This window comes from Epinephelus moara, chromosome 13 (assembly GCF_006386435.1).
Source record: "Epinephelus moara isolate mb chromosome 13, YSFRI_EMoa_1.0, whole genome shotgun sequence".
Taxonomy (NCBI): domain Eukaryota; kingdom Metazoa; phylum Chordata; class Actinopteri; order Perciformes; family Serranidae; genus Epinephelus; species Epinephelus moara.
The window spans coordinates 13,731,972-13,747,046 of NC_065518.1; positions in this window are offsets into that span (position 1 = coordinate 13,731,972).

Below are 15,075 nucleotides of genomic sequence, written 5' to 3' on the forward strand. Positions count from 1 at the left end.
TCGAAAACCTGCTTGCATTGTCTTTTTTACTCGGACTAAATAGCCTGCGGTCAAAAACACTCTTAAATATGGGCTGCTCCAGAGGAGGCGGAGGCGGTGTATAAATCCATAACAACAGCAATTATTTATTAGTGACAGCTTTCTCTGGCCATTTTAGTTCAAATGTTTCCACTGCAATTGATCCAAAAGAAAAATCCATTTTTATGTGATAGCTGTGGCTTTTAACCAAACTGACTGCTCGCTCCGTAAGGTCAAGGATTGAGTGAGTGAAGTTATTTTTTGCTCCTAGTGTTATTAGATTGCCTATCTATCATTGGGGTGGCATGTGATTGATACTGACTCGGCTTGAATGAAAGATGGAGCAAGGCCATTGTTGCTCCCACACAAGAGTAGGGAGCCTGATCGTCACAGCAACTTGTGTAGAAGAAGCCTGTGAAGGACATAGAATTAGTCGCTAACTACTTGTGCTGTGTCATTTCTCATGTTAACTCATTTTCTTTTGTTCTCACTGACTTTATTTCCTCATAAAACACACAACCTCAGCATATTTAGTAAAAAAAAAAAAAAGCTGGATATGCAATTATGGAAGGATGATTGCTTCAAGTACGTATGCAAAAACTGTTAATTTAGAGACAGTCCACATTTTGCTGACCACTTAAAATTGCATGAACTGATCATTAGCTTTCATGTGTGCTTGCTGATTTCATTTTACCATATATTAGCTGGTTCTAGACATCAAATTTAAATTTCTAAATGCACCAGATATGACTTGATAATTTTACGGTATATGGCTGAATTGGTTTACTTTTCCTGAGTTTATCTGTTTTGAACTGACGGCATCTCCTCGGGCCTTTAATTGCACACTTGTTGCTCCTTCCACCCGCAAGGTACATAACACCATCTGCTCTGTGTCCGCACAAGACCAATTATAATTTCAAAAAGAGAAAACTATATTCTGCTCCTTGGTGAAGATTTCATAGTGCTACAGGAAGCTTATTAGGGAATTTGACACGCATGTTTTATTTTTGCATAAAATATATTTTACGTAACACCATTATCTGCAAAGGGCCGTGTGTTAGAATGAGTTGCATGCATATATGTTGATGTCAGGGTGCTTTGGTTAAGTTACGGCATCAGACAGATGTCTCTCTCTGGGTTTCAAAGGTGCCAGAAACAGATGTTTCCCACACATTTCAAAGGAGACATTTTACTGGCTCTTGGCCTTGATCATTTTCAGGATATGATTAGATCCCAACACATGGCACCAGTCATTAACTGGGAGAAAAACAAAGTAAAGTGAATAAGTTTGAGTGTGTTTTACTGTACCTTAAGACCCAGACACACCAAACTGACACCACAGAACTAGTGGCGATAAAAGCCGATTGTTACCTCGAATGTGTCTCGGCTAAAAAGTGGCTCATGAACACACCACAAAGACTACAGCCAATGGCAACTAGCACCTGTGTGAGAGGAAATAACTCTCCGTACCAGCAGGTGGCGATATTCTGTATTCGTCATTCAAAAAGGGAAACTGGAAAATAGACAGTTAGCACATTAACAAAACAAGACCAAATTATATTTACCATGTGCTAGCATGGAAGCTTTTCTGCTAGGGAGCTTAATGGCTGAAAGAAAATCTAACCTAATACAACAAGTTTGTCCTGATTTACGGGCCTCTTTGACTTTACCTGTTTGTTTGCTCTCCTCACCTCCATTTCTCTTCTTGTGCGCTAAACTGCACTGCCAATCAAAGTGATTTCATTCACCCACGGGCTCTGCTGTGTCTGACGCCGATTCAATATGCTGAATCAGCCAAAAAAACAAACAGACGACCACAAAAACTAGGGCGACAAATGCTTACCGATGGCCCAACATTGACCAACAGCCAGCTGTTGGCCTGCTGTGCTATATATAAGGTACGGTCATGGAATGGGGGGATAGAGTGGTCTCACGTTTAATCCGCCATGAGAGGTAGTAACAGCGCTGAAATGGTGTCTGTATAAACAGGACGGGAGGACCGCAGGAGATTTAAAAAGTAGCTGTTAGCAATCAGCAGCTAACTCAAAGACGAAGCACAGCAACCGCAATGAGGTCCTGGAGCGTCTTACCCTCCGAGCAGAGGACGAGATCAGCCGCCGTACATGATTATTGTTGACAAGCTAATGCTATTGTTGTTGTTTAGAAAGCGCTGCCAACATTTATGTCATATTTCCCACTTGTGGCCGAAGCCATTATATTTCATGTCATGCCCGTCACGCCTCTTTTGATTCCACAAAGCCGCGATGCAGTGTATAATCACACACTGGAGTGGCATGAAGGCGCCATTGTTTGCTAACTCCAGATTCACTCTTGTTCTGCTTGACTTTTCATCACACTATATTTTTGGGGGTTTTTTGTGCTGTGTCTGAATTTTTGGTAGCTTTCTCTTGGCTGATGCTGCTACTACCTGGTCGCTACCTTTTTATAATGTCCCGACCACATCAAAATAAGACAAAAATAAGAAAATAAATGCAGAGGGCGGAGACTCTGCAGATAAATACACCATCACACTCTTCTACTGGATCATACGTGACAATTAGAGGGATTACTTTTGTTTTTTAGTAAACAAAAAAGGTGATTAATCAATAACGTAAATAATCTTTTACTGAATATACTTTGAGAACTGGAACCTCAACCAGAACTGTTTCTGACATCTCAAAGTGCTTGATGTGTTTGTTGAATGTGTGTGAGGACTTTGTGACAGTGGACTGCGGGGGGAAGCACAACAGAGCGACTTGAGGAGGGGGCCCGTCACGTGTTGCAGGTTGACACTGTGTGCGTCTGTCCACAGAGACGAGGGAGCTGTCTGCATGTGCCTGTAGTGCTTTTCAGAGCAGCTCTGGCAGAGTGGACCTCTAGGCTCTGCTGTGCACTGGGCTTGTTATGGAGCTGTCACTGTTAGGGTGGCAGCACACAACACAACGACCCCTCTCCTAGAAGCTGGACAGGATGTATGTGCAGTGTTAACAAAAGGCACAAGCAAATGAGAAAAGACCTCTGTTTGTGCTTCCTTGACTGTTATTCACATATAAATTAAGCAGGCAAACTATTAGTATTTGTCTGTTTTTTTCTTACAGTGTTTCAAAAGCACAGCTGATTCACCAGCAAGGCCTCACAGGGGGGGTTGAGGATTTCCTGGTTAGAAAGTGAATCCCTGCTGGGCCTTTTTACTGAATGTTAATTGGATTTCATCTGTGAAAGCCCTCCAGTCTTTACAGAGACATCCTTTTTAATCAAAACATAAATGAGACATGCTAAAATCATTGCGAGTATCATAACTCTGGGGGATTTATGACTTGTAATTGAGCTCATTCTTTTATCTTTGAACTCTGCTTAACATCTTATTCATGATCAAGTACTTAATTTGTGATTAAGAGGATATATTAAAGCACAGCTTAAAAAACAAGTATTTGGTGTCAGGGCCTGTGTGAATGATAAATGCTGCTGTTTTTTGACCTGGGGATGGCATTTAGATTTTTTTATATTCAGATGTAAATCTAATACTATTATGCCTCATGTACGTGCAATCACTAGAAGAAAAGTTGGTATTGCGTTTCTGCAAACAATTGTTAGAATTATACGCTATTATGTTGGGGATACAAGGACTTTTTAACAGTGCCATGGTAAACGTGTAGTGAGGTTAAGGTGCAAAAAACACTTTGTCATTGTTAGAAAAGGATGATGTTTTGGCTGAAAATACCCGTTTTTTTGTGGCACTATCCCTGATAGCAAAACAGCAACAAGTTGCTAAAAACACCCACATTTAGTGGCTTAAAAGCAGCTGCAAAAACAGCTTCAGGTTGCTAAATAATACCCCTCATTTGGTGGTTAAAAAGCCACTGGAAAAAAAAGGGACGAGTCACAAAATAACACCCGCGTTTGGTGGCGACGGGTTGCCAAACAACACCCCTCATTTGGCAGTAAAAAAAACACTGAAAATAAAAGTGACAGGTGAAAAACACATTTTTGTGGCTAAAATGCTGCTAGGAAAATGGTGATGCTAAAAAGCCGCTGAATTAACAGCTGAGTTGCCAAAAGAAATAAGAAATACCCATGCTTAGTAGCTAAAAAAACATTAGGAAAAAAAGTGACAAATTGCTAAAAAAAAAAAAAAAAACACAACAACCCACATTTGGTGGCTAAAAAGCTGCTAATTTAACAGCTGGGTCGCTAAAACATACCCACGTTTGGTGGTTAAAAAGCTAGAAAAATGGTGACGAGTCACTAAAATATGGGTGACTAAAAAGCCACTGAATTACCAGCTGGGTTACTAAAAAAATACCCACGCGTAGTGGCTAAAAAACGCTAGAAAAAAGGTGACAAATTGCAAAAAAACAACAAACACATTTGGTGGCAAAAAAGTGACAAGTCGCTAAAAAACACCTATATTAGGTTGCTAAAAAGCCGCTGAATTAACAGCTGAGTCACTAGAAAATATCTGCGCTTGGTGGCTAATAGGCCACTAGAAAAAAAGTGACAAACTGCTAAAAAACACCTGTGTTTGATGGCTAGAAAGCCACTAAATTTACAGCTGGGTTGCTAAAAAAAAATACCCATGCTTAGTGGCTAAAAAAACCTGAAAAAAGTGACAAATTGCTAATAAAAAAAATGCCCGTGTGTGGTGGCTAAAAAGCTGGAAAAACAGTTCCCAGTCACTAAAAAACACCCATGTTTGGTGGCTAAAAAGCCGCTAAATGTTATTAAAACATGCCCACTCTTAGCGGCTAAAAAGCCAGAAAAACAGTTCCCAGTCGCTTAAAAACACCCAAGTTTGGTGGCTAAAAAGCTGCTAGGAAAAAGTAAAGGGTCAGAAAAACAACTGGGTTTGTTTTTATGGTCTCAAAAAATGGTCTGCAGCTTGGCAGGCGTCTCACCTAGGTGTAACACCATCCACCATGCCCTCCACCTCCTCATGACAAACTCAGCTCACATACTATGTTACTTTAGAATATTATGTTATACATATGATATGTTTGCAGAAATGTAAAATGCCAACATTTTCTTCTAGCATTTGGAGTATGTGTGCAAAATCTCACATCGTCCAGTAGTATTGTTTTGTGGCCCAAACACCTTGATGACCATATTGGCATCTCTACACCTGTCAGGACTTTGTTTGATTGTGGAGGTAAAAGTCTGTCTTTGCAGCTGTTTTATTTTATGCTGTAATGTTTGCCTTCGCTCTGGCAAAAGCAACAGTGAGTCTGTGTCAGCTGATTTTTCTCTGAGTTTAGAGACTGAAAATGCTGTATAGTCCGTCTCTTTGTTGGATAATTGTAAACTACAGAGACAAAGCCTATTTGTCGTGCCCATGTGAGCTGTCCTGTGGGCCAGTTACCCTGACAAGTGTGGTTTGAGGGGCCATAAAGCGGCACTGCCACCATTCCTCAGTCCTGTCCTCTATTACATATGAACGAGTGGCTAAAGTGACAGGCTTATTTGCACCAGGACACATGTAGCTAAGATGATGCCATTGCTCCGGCGCCAAACATCACTGGTTCACAAACAAATCTCACTGACAAACTGCTGCGAGCGAGCGCTAACAGAGAGGGGTTAAAGACAGAATACCAGTATCAATTCACCAGTCATTTAGTTTGGATACTCTTCCTTTACCAAGAAGTGGATTAGAGCTTTTTCTCTTCCTGCTGCTCAATTACCCAAGCACCCATAAAAACCTGAAGTTCTGTCTCCGGAGTGAGATATCGTCGCGCTGCTCGTAGCAATAAGAGCGAGATTTAGGATGAGCCTTTCCACTGTGACAGAGACTCGGCAGAGGGGCCCTCTCTGTCACCAGATATTGCGGTCCCCAGCCGCTCATTAAAGATGGAACCATTACTTTACAGCTCCGGCTCGCTTCTCTCTGCTCCTCCTTCATCTGCCTTCACAGCCCCCCTGGAAGTAAATAGACACAAATGAGCTCAAGGAAGCACATGAGCCGAACCTGTGAAAGGTGGCCATACAGTTATTACTTACCGACTGCGTGGCCCATTAAGCTCCTAATGCCTCTGACTATATTTCTCTTAGTGGTCGGATTGAGTTTACTTTTGAAGAAGCTCCCCTGTGAACTATGCAGCGTAATGTGTTTGTAGATCACAGTGTGTATGTGTGTGTCCCATGGTGTTTGCATTTCAACTGTGTTTGCAGAACTCCTTTATTCGTCTGATTATTTCTGATAGTGAATGTATTAAAAAGTATAATATGAAGGCTCAGTGGAAGACAGAGGAAATTCTCTTTGACTCTGCTGTACACGTTGTATGTTTAGTTGCAATATGAGCAACATAACTCAACTCTTTATGGAATATCTTAAAAGTCCAGTGTGTGGAAAGTATCGTTTCTTTATTGTTTTATCACCTGGGAATAAGGATCGTTGTGTTTTTGTTGCCTTAGAATAAGCCGTTTGTATCTACATAAGGAACAGGTCCTCGTCTCCGCCTTGTAACTTCTAATCAATGTTTCAAATACTTCAAATCACCGGGTCGGTTTGTTTTGGAGAGGCAGACAGCTGAACTTTCCTTCAGCTTCTGGTAAAAACCTCCCAAGTGTTTGGATTTTAAGTTATCAGAGAAAAAAAAGGGGCTACCAGCGTGTCTGCAAAGAGACAAACAGCATCGTTAAAAACACTTATTTGTAACATGAAACTGCTTTTTAATTTTTTTTACTTGTTTAAATCACCTGGAACTTTCTCTGTGGATAATTCGGCTCTCAGTAAAAACTTCCTGAATAATGAACACTGAAGGAATTCTCTCCAGAAGTTCAGGCGTGGCACGTGGGAGAAGTTTCAGCTAGTTGCATTCTCCAATACTCGCCACTAGGTGCCACTAAATCCCACACAGTGCTCCTTTAATTGGCAGTAATGCAAAGGCAATTGAAAACTGGAAAATGTGGTCTGTGTATATTAAGTCACATCTTTTATGTGTCTTTTATTGAAATAAGTTTATAAACAATAAACAGTCACCTGATTCTTAATAGGGATAGCAACTGGTAAGATTTTACCGATACCAATGCCAATATTGATTCTGATTATCGTTTCTCTTCAGTGTCAAAGTAAGTGTTTTTTTTCCCTGAGTCTGAACACAGTAAGGAAACCATAGAAAAAGCCATGCATGTGACTCCGGCATGGGTGTATTATGACACAATGGGCCCCTGGGCACAGATATGCAAAGGGCCTCACCACCGCTTCTACATAGAAGAAACACACAGACTTTGTGGTGTTTTTGTGTCTGTTTGTGGTTGTTTTGCCTGTTTTTTGAGTTATGTTGTGTCTCTTTGCACTGTCCTTTCCATCTCTTTGTGGTCATTTTAATTCTTTCTGGTTAGTTTGTGTCAATTTGAGTCACATTTTGCAGGTGAAGGCCAGGGGTTCTCCTGACACTTTGGGCCCCTGGGCCTGTGCCCGTTCAGTCATCCATCCAGGGATTCAGGTATGTAAAAGCTCCACTGTTGCTCCACTGATTAAACGTTTTCTTAGTCAAAGAAAAAAATCTGCTCATCCTGCCTGTGTGGCACTGATGTTATCAGGATATTTACCATCATTATCAGACGTGTTGTTTGGTTTGGAAGCACTGACACTCGTGCGTAGAGTGTCAAATACATGGAGTCCCAGGAATTTAAACCCATGTTTCATATAAAGATGTTTCAGCATATTGCTGGTGCTTCCACTCTTACTTGAAATGATCATTTTACAGACATTACAAGCAGCACTGTTGTTTTCTTTCTTTGTGAAATGAAGCCATGCTTTGGACTGTTTCTATCTCTCTGCCTTGACTTCTTTTGTTGCAAGTTTCCAGCAGTGTAGATGCATGAGTCTACACTGCTGTAGACTCAGGAATTGATACAGTAAGCTTGGACGCACATGATTTTGATAGATTTGACAATTCGGACTGTCTCCATTTGGACTTCAGCTTTTTGACTTACAAATACTTGATACCTTTCCCCAAGACCAAGTGTTTAAAAGTATGTCATTTAAACAGTGGGCCATGAATTAATTTGTATCCCTTCATTTCCTGAATCAGCTAACATTAATGCTATTCATTCCCAGCTGGTCGACACTTTTGACAGCACTCAATCAAGTAGCAGGAAAGAACCATGAAGAATTAACGTTGCGTAACTGAGCACCCATTGGAATGATAAACATAATTTCATTCACGTAAAAAAAAAATTATGCGGAGGCAGTATGCAAAATTCGCAGGTCGAATTACCAATGGTGATGCAACAACTTCCGAATTTGTTTGACATTTGAAGTTGCACAAATATTGGTTAGCATTGCTAATATTTGCATAGTTAGTGAGCTGATGATAAGCTAACGTTACCTTAACAGCTAAGTTACTTTTTAAAAGACTTGCTTTAACAAATAAATGCAAATTGTAAAAAGCATTCACAATTTTGTAAATTTAATAGAACTCTGTTGGCATTACATTTGGGCAAAAGCACATCAGAACTTGAGACTTGTCAGATGTGACTTAAGACTTGAGTGCAGAGACTTAAGACTTGCTTGTGACTTGCCAAACAATGACTCGGTCCCAACTCTGGACATCAGTGGGCAAAAGCTCTCCCTCATCCTCCTCCTGATCTAGGGAGGTGTGTCCTTGTAGCTTGGTATAGTGCTAAAATCTCAGCCCGCCCACTTTTTAGCAGTCCAATCAGATGTGAAGGAATTGACTTAAATCCCTCTTGAAACTGTACACTGTGCAAATTTTCTCACATTTCACTGGGAAATACCTCACCGAAGCTAAAGACGCTCTAACTTCTGCATCACTGGGACTTTAAACCACATGAATGTCACATAAATATCTGAATTATCTATTATGGAAACTTTAGAAAGTCTCTTTTCGTCCCTTTAGACCAGAGGCAAAAAACCCATCAGCATCAAAATAATCTTTGTCTCTTCTTTCACCAAACAAGCGACTGAACACACCTCTGCTCTCCCATCTGTCTGAGCTGCGTTCGTTCCTCTTAATGGGTCACTGTAATTGGCGGAGTCAGGAAGCAGGCGCTGCTCCATGGTGTGTGGTTTAGTTACTGGAGTCCTGAGAGCGATGGAGCCATTGGCAGCTGTGGGCTCGAGGATGCTGCTGCTGCTCCTCACTGCAGGCCTCTGTTCATCTCCGCTCCACCCCACACAGCTCCGCTCCACAGGGACAATGCTACTGGGACAAATGGCCACCTGGGAGCTGAGCACTTAATGAAGCACACCTCTTTTTTTTCACTCCTCTTCTCCTCAATCAACCCCTTTTTCCTGCCGTCAACAATCCCCCCCATCTCACATCTGGCGTGGCAGCAGAACAGATCTGTTGGGGAACTTAGGGAGTGAGGGAATTGCCTTTTGCAAAGTGTGTGTCCCACATGACCGGAGCCACAAAGCCTACATGCATGCAAACTCATGCCTTTTTATTTGCCCCTCATGACAGTATAGCTATTAGCTGCCTGGTGGCGGTTTTCACTTGTCAAGCGTTTATGAGATATCCTTCAGAACTCATGGCCAGTTCACAAATTTCTCTGCTTTACTGAGATGGGGTTTGTGAGGAGAGTGCAGCGCTCTTAATGAGTTCCTTCCATCTAACTTTTATCCCTCCTGTCGCCTTGGATCCATTCACATTTGGCACTTATGCAAGCGGCTCTCAGAGTTTCTTTCATGCTGAACTGTGGGCCGCGCAGGCAGACGAATGGTTGTTACTGCGATGTGAGGAGAGCATTTAAGCGATTGTCTCTTCGCAGTGATTTTGTGGATGATTGACTCGGGTCTTAAGACGATGGCCTGGCACAACCATTTACCTTCTCGGCTCACATTCAGTCATGAACTCTCATTTTCTCCCTCTTTTTCTCTTTGTTTGTCTCTGCTCAGATAAGTGCATGTGTGGGCTGAGAAGTCTGTGAGCTGAACAGTATACTTATAATAATGATTATGATGATAAAGCTAATGATTAAAGAAGGATTTCACTGCTGGGAAGATGGTCATTTCATATAACTAGGCATGTTGAGGAAAGACTCAAATATTTTGGTGCTACATGACCAGAGAAAACAGAAGAAAGGGGATGTGGCACTCGAATTTGCTCAAGAGATAGAAAACCTACAACTACTAGAACTGCCTCAATTGGTTAGTTTATAGCCACCTAAAAAAGATCCACCTACAAAATGAATGTCAGTTTAGGTGACACTATATTTGGGCCAGAATATTTACTGCTTTACCTTGCTGTCAGACAACATTTTCCGACAGCGAACCGAAACCATCATCTCAAAGCCATCGCTATCCACTTACAAAAACAGTCATTTTTCTTTTGCAGAACACGAGTTGCTGGTCTAATGCTGCCTCTGTCAGTTAATGTTTTGGTAAAGCAAAGAAAATATTTCAAATATTGCGTACACTTAAACTGGTATTAATTTTTTTAGGTGGCTAGAATATGTTTTGCTGCAATAGCTTCCATGCCAGTCACGAATGTATAGAGACATCTGGATGCAGCTTTGAAGGCCGTACCCCGTTCATTCCTGAGAGAGTTGCTCAGTGGTGCGTGAAGCCAAAATGGTTTGACTGCTGCATATATAATTACCTCAATGATCCAGGGATTGTTGGCACTGTTTCCGCACTGTGCAGCCCATAGAGCAGTCGCTCTAGAGACTGCCACCATCCGAGCCGGCTACTTCCAGACTAGTGCTCTGTTAACTTGAATGGGGATAATGTGGCTTTTCTAGACTCTCCAAATGTTATCGGACCAAATGGATTAAAGCCTGATCGTGAAATGAGTCATTTTGCAGGAGTTGCGACGTCTTTTCACCATGTAGCCTAAGCGTGCTTTCACACCTGCCCTGTTTGGTTCAGTTCAGTCCAACTTAAGTTCATTTACCCCCTCAAGTGTGGGTCGTTTGGGCAGGTGTGAACACAGCAATCACACTCAGGTGTGCACCAAAACATGTTCTCACAGCAGCATTTACAAGCGGACTAGATGAAATGCCTCATGCGAGAAAGCTGCTCTTGATTGGTCCGAATTTCCATGCGGGAAAAATCCAGGAAGTAAAGCAAACGTTGAAGAAGAGTACACTTGCAAGATAAATGTGACACTTTCTAATGTCACAATGGAGGGACAACTACGCAGGTTGATTTTAGCGCTGCTCATCGTGGACTATATTGCTGTCATTGTTCATTTTAGTCAAACCATACAGTTTGAAAACGAGGTGCGGCTCCAACTAGAAAACAATGTTTTGATGCATTGGATGTGCTGAATGTGCATATTAAGGCAGTACAGGAGGAGGTGCACATTAATAATCCTCCAGGACTGTAACATGCTCATGTTTAACCCAAACAATGTGTCATGTGACTGCAGTTGGTTCAGATCCAGGTCGGAGCACGTTCTCACCACAAACGAACCGCACCAGAGTTCGTTTGTAACTGGACCGAGACCACCTCTTCAAGAAGGTCTCAGTCTGGTTGTTTTGGTGCACACCTGAGTGTGACTGTTGTGTTCACACCTGCCCAAATGAACCGCTCTTACGGGGCAAACGAACTTGAGTTTGATTGAACCGAACCAAACACGGCAGGTGTGAAAGCCCTCGTGGAGTTTGGTCTGAGTTTGAGAGGAAGAGAAAGGGGCAGGTCTGTCTCTAAATCCGATTTTATACTCTGTGTCCATGGTGGCAGGACTAGGAAAATGCGGAAGTACAATCTGTATTTTGAGCAACAGTCTTAGAGCCAGTGAAAATCCGTCATCTAGCACATCTGAGCTGAGAGATGAGCAGGGAGATCTAATAAGATGGAGACACTTCATTAACACATACTACCCACATTGTTACAATACAAAGCTGCTTGAAAAGTATCCCTTTAATGACTGTTGAGATTTTCTTCCTCCACACCAGTCATGACTTTCTGCACTTTCTCCAACTGTAACACCCTGACCCTTTCGCTTACCATTCCCACTATTCACTCAAATTAGCTCCAGCCGCTCGCTGAGAGCCCAACCGCCACAGAAACCATCGCAGGGCCGAGGCATAAATCATCCCCCAGAGCAGGAGCCGTGGCAGGCCGAGACGCACATCCACCACCCGAGATTTACGCTGCACATCGAAGCACGGCCCCGCAATCTGGATCCCCTCCACCAGGTCATCTTCAAATTGGTTATTGATCTTCCAATCACAAAATGAATCATACGTTGCCAGCCCTGTTTAGGTGCTACGTTTACAGTAGCGCTGCTTGCTGCTTGTGTTACCGCTGATAAGCAGCCCGGGGATGGATTATTGTTCAGACGCCATGAGAAAACAAGTACCTGCGCTGAGCAGGGAGTAAATAGGAAAAGAAATTAGAAGCAGTCTACCTTGAGATGAATAGGTGTCACGTTGTCATCCAGCAGAGCCTCATTATAACATATCAAAACAGCTGAAGAAACTCCTGACAGTCGCTGAAGTGAAGTGCTTGAAGTTGGCTATTCTGCTGTGGTGATATGCAACAGTGTGCAGTCATTGTAATGTTTTCATTTGAGCATAATTGCAGTGCTTATGATATTATTATATCCTGAGAAAGTACGAACAGTTCACACAATTTTGGCATTTATTGTAAGTGATGGAAACACAGTTTTTTTGACTCTGCCGTAATGAAAGCCAGTCACTGACTATAAGATGCTGAAATACACAGTACTCTGTCACAGCAGTATCAGTACTTTTATCTACATCTAACTCAAATGGGACAGGTTTTGTGAAAGTACTTCGTCTCAGCTCTTGGCATATACTAGATTGTGGCGTTTTATTTAATGGGGCTTCACTTCTTGCCCAATTAGGCTCCAAGATGGTGTGTAAATGTAGCTTCTGCCCCGGGAGCAGTTTCCTCATAAATGCCAGAATGGCCATTATCAGGACCCCTTTGTGAGTGAAAACAGACAGCTATAATATAGACTCAGCCTTAATTGAAAGATTGTAAGGAATGGCAGTCTTTAAATTTCCTCCTTAAATGTCAATATCTGAGACACAAGATGACTTTTTTTTTTCCTGTTCCGTTTTGGAAGGAAAATGTCAAGCCGGGTTTCATTTTCAAAGATGGCTGCATCATTGCTCATGGCTCCTGAATTACCTCATATATTAACAGTGTGAGGAGCACATTTGGATGACAGGAGCGCTGTAACTAATTGGCTGCTCAGAGGAGTCAGATGATCTTGTAGCTGTTATTTTGATTCATGTTCAATTACAGAGGCTCATTACGGCTACACGGTGATTAGTGATTACAGCGCACGGTGTGATTTGTGAGAGCTGACGTGCTCATGGGTTGTTGAGCATGTCCATTGGTCAGACATAAGGACAGGAAGCTGTGTTTTTACTAATAGATGTCTTGTGCGGGCTTTTTAAGAACTATTGTCACTGCTATTATTTACATACATTTCTGTTTTCATATTTGATCCTTTTCTCGTGCGACTTTCAGACATCTTTCATGAGCATTTATAGGTCCAGTACGTAGGATTTATGGGGATATATTGGCAGAAATGGTATATAATATAATAAGTGTGTCATCTTAAGTGTTTAATTACCTGAAAATAAGAATTGCTGTGTTTCCTTATCTTAGAATGAGCCATTTATATCTACATAGGGAGCAGGTCCTTGTCTATGGAGATCGCCATCTTGCACCACCATGTTTCTACAGTAGCCTAAAATCAAACACTGGCTCTAGATAAGGCCTTTCATGTTTTTGCAAAGACAGCTAGCATCCTCTCTGTGACTAGCAACATTGAAAAAGCACAATTTTTTTAATGTGAAACTGCTTTATTTAGTGTTTTTACCGGTTTACATCACCAGGTCTGTTTGTTTTGGAGAGGAAGAGACCTCTATGGATAATTCAGCTCCCAGTAAAAACCTCCTGAATGTTGAACCCCTGAAGGAATTCCAATTGAGAAAGTTTCAGCTGGTTGAAATCTGCACTCCTCACTCCTAGACGCCACTAAGTCTCCCTAAATCATACACACTGTTCCTTTAAACCTGTGAAACCTGAGCAAATTGTTTTGACTGCTACCATAAACATAGGAAGAAAGGCAGTGAGCAACTTGGCAAGAAATGTCTTGCAAATTGCAAGAAATCAGTAAAAGGTAACAAGAAACTGACCTGGAAATTTGTTTGTGTGTGGATATTATTAGAAAAAAGGCAAAATGTATGTATAAAACATTTAATTTAATTTAATTTATTTTAATTTAATCTAATTTATTTATTTTTTTTAATTTAATTTAATTTAATTTAATTTAATTTAATTTAATTTTGTTTTGTTTTATTAGCACTTTTTTCAGGCTTTTTTTTTTTTTTTTGCTTCTCTTCAGGTCATTTTCTTCTCACGTTTTACTTATTTCTTGCTTATGTTTTTGGCTGTTTCTTCTTAAGTTGTTCATCACCTTTTTGGTTTCACAGGGCTAATTTCTTACCTACCTCTGTTGTACAGCACCTTGTAACTCGTTTTTGAAAGGTGCTATATAAATAAAGTTATTATTATTATTATTATTATTACCTGTTCCTGCTGAGGAACACCCGTAATTGATCCCTCCGCATGTTCACCTATGGAAACCTCTACTCTCCCTCTAGATAGTAAAGTTTGATCGTCTTCTCAGCAGCAACATTCACATATTTGTTTGTAAGTTTCTACGTATGAGGTTTCCTAACATACATAAATACAGCCTCTGCTTTGCTCTTTTCTTTCTCAGTCGAGGTAGAAACCCAGCCTCTGTATCCTTTCATTTCTCTTGGACTCTGGCAGGGCCCTGAGTGGGGAGGAGGGAATCTGGATGGACAGCTCCGCTCCCCTCTGCTCCCCTCTCCAGTCGATAGCAGCCAGCAGGTAAGGCTCTGTCTCCGTCTGCGGCGTGGCAGACACTTATTAGTGGTAATGTACTCCCATCATCCATCTCCAGGTGGGCTTCCGCCATTGATCTCGACGCCAAGGCTTGTCACTAGCTGCTCCTCGTGCAGTGAAAGTGCTGGTCGCCGCCAGCGCTGGCTTCACATGACCCAGCTTAATGTTCTGTCAATAGACTCGCTGCTGGACAGCTGGTGTTGGAGCTGTGAGGTGACTCGCACAGCGGTGTGAGA